Consider the following 2,500-nt stretch of genomic DNA (forward strand, 5'->3'; position numbering starts at 1 on the left):
GTCCTAAAAGATCCATAGATCTGCAGGGTATGTCAAGTCAAGTTCATTTATAGAGCGCGTTTCATAAGCATTCAGCAACACCATGTGCTTCACAGAGCTGATAAAACAGCAACTAAAGCAGATAATGTATGGTTATGACTACTTAGCAGGGCTGGACTGGCCATCTGGCATAGCGGGCATTTCCTGGTGGGCCCTCGGTTCTGAAAAAAAGGGGCCCACGAGGGAGCGGGGCCCACCGTTTACTCAATTCTGCACCGCTAATTATGAGGGGCCCCTTTAAGCCAAATATGCCCGGGCCCTATTTCTCCCCTAGGCTAGCCCTGCTACTTAGAGTGTCTCTCACACAGACCAACTATAAACGTTAAAGAGAGAAAAAGAGAGGAGTGGTGATGTGGATGTGGTGCCAGACGACCTTAAGATATGCATGCAGCAGATATAAAAGTTAAGCGCTAAAGAGGAGAGATGAAAGTGAAATGATAGACCAAAAAAAGCAGTTTCAGAATGGAAAAGAGGTGTAACGAGATGAGGAGAGATGAACAAAAAGAGGAGAGATTAAGAAAAAGAAAGGCAGAAAACGTGATGGAGGACATTTCGTTCCCCCATGTAGGTCATCCTGAGGCCATGCTAATGTCAAAGGTCAAAGGTGAAGAGATCATGCGTGGTGAATGTGCGGGTGTAGAATTCGCTTCCATTTCAAATTATACGCATACTTAAAGTAGAACGGATATATATAATCGGTATTGCCGGGAGGTGTACTGTAAGAATTCATAGCCCTATAATCCCCAGCAGGCAAGTTTTAAGGTCATATTAGCAAGGGAAACGGACTATGCTAACAGGAAGAGGCTTTGAGCTGTAGCGTGGTGCGTAGTGGTTGTGGCATACAGTATTATGCCTTAGGCTGCCCCGAGAGAGAGAGAGAGCGAAAAAGTGAGGGAGGACGGGGCCTGATGGAGAGAGATGGAGAGAAAGAGAGTGAGAGAGGGGGAGGGAGAGAGAGAGAGGTCGAGGAGAGGAAGAAGGGTACAAAAGATATCTTTGAAAAGAATGTTTGATGTTAAACTCAAAATATGGGAAAGACAGAAAAGGTAGAATAACAATGTGAGGATGAGGGGAAAGAAGTTGAAAGTGAGAGGCGGCCGAGTAGAGAGAGCGAGTGAGAGAGAGAGAGAAAAATGGAGAAAGGGAGAAGGGTAAAAAGAAGTATGTAGAAAAGAATGTTTAATGTTAAACTGAAAGTAAGACAAAGAGACTGAAAGGGTAGACTGAGAATGTGAGGATAAGGGGGAAAGGGGGAATGAGAGGAGACAGGAAGGGTACAAAAGGATGTGAAAGTATGTTTTTAAAAATGTTTAATGTTAAACAGAAGGCCTGGATATGTTATCCAAGGATACCAGACAGACAGAAAGACAGACCAACAAATAAGACTTCCAGGCACTCAGTGAGACAGGCACACAGACAGACAGACCTTCCTCAAGAGCTCATCCTAGGAAGGCTTGTGATGGGGTCAAGGGGGTGTTAGGAGACTTATGACGACGTCCGGGGGGCATTTGTTCAAAAAAGGTTGAGGACCACTGCACCACTAGTGGCTCTTCACACCTTGACATGTGACTCCTTTATCCAGTGGTGAAGGTAGGGGTCCCGAGAAGTATAACCAGAGCTTGATGTAGGCGGGAACTCAGGGGAACTCAGTTCCCCCACCTCTTAATTTTCATCATCAGAGTTCCTGCCCTAATCTTCTGTGCCGCATATTATAAGTAGCGAGGATTCCTTCACGTCTTTTTGGATGATATAATCGGACAGTTAGGGTTCCTGCACTTCTTTTTTCCCACTTAAAGCACTGACTATAACCAAAGATATTCAACATGGTAACCAAAATAAAGAATACAACACGTCTCTGATGCAACAAAGTGGGATCAGTTCTGGTCTGCTAAATAAAATAAGCATGACTTTCCTAACTATACGGTGGTCTCTTGGAACCTTACATTATATTGATTCAGGAAGAAACTACTTATGAAGCGTCTTCCTTATCAGTGGTCTCTTGTTGTCTGGCCCAGGGGCCCATGGAGTCATAAATAGTCCCTGACATTGACTACATCTGAAGAAGCTGAGGAACAAAATGTCTCTCAAGCTCCAAGAAGAAATGAAGAGCCTCAATGCAAAATGGTGTATAGGCCAACAAATTAACCAAATTAACATTTTTGTATTGGGCATTCTATTGCATTGCATTGCAAAATGCATTTTATATCGGTTTAAAAAGTATGCAAGAATTCACACATAAGATGATAGGACGTCCGAACAGTAATTTCCAGAACAAAAATGGTGTTGACGTTATTTTGCAACAAAACTCTTCAAATCCAACTAAACTTTGGAAGACAGATGCAAGGCCAACACAGACAGACAGTCAGACAAGACTTTCAGACTGATAAGAGTGTCAGGCAGTGAGGCAGCCAAAAAGACTTATTTAAGTTTTCCAGACAAACAGATTAAGAGAAATATTACA

At 43.2% G+C, this 2,500-nt stretch overlaps 1 protein-coding gene across 1 annotated transcript in view; it reads left to right on the plus strand.

The window, feature by feature from the left end:
- nlgn2a (neuroligin 2a) overlaps nucleotides 1–2,500 on the plus strand; it is a 401,365-nt gene that overhangs the window by 383,094 nt on the left and 15,771 nt on the right. The gene's annotated exons all lie outside the window — the stretch shown is intronic.

This window comes from Engraulis encrasicolus, chromosome 21, assembly GCF_034702125.1.
Source record: "Engraulis encrasicolus isolate BLACKSEA-1 chromosome 21, IST_EnEncr_1.0, whole genome shotgun sequence".
Lineage (NCBI taxonomy): Eukaryota > Metazoa > Chordata > Actinopteri > Clupeiformes > Engraulidae > Engraulis > Engraulis encrasicolus.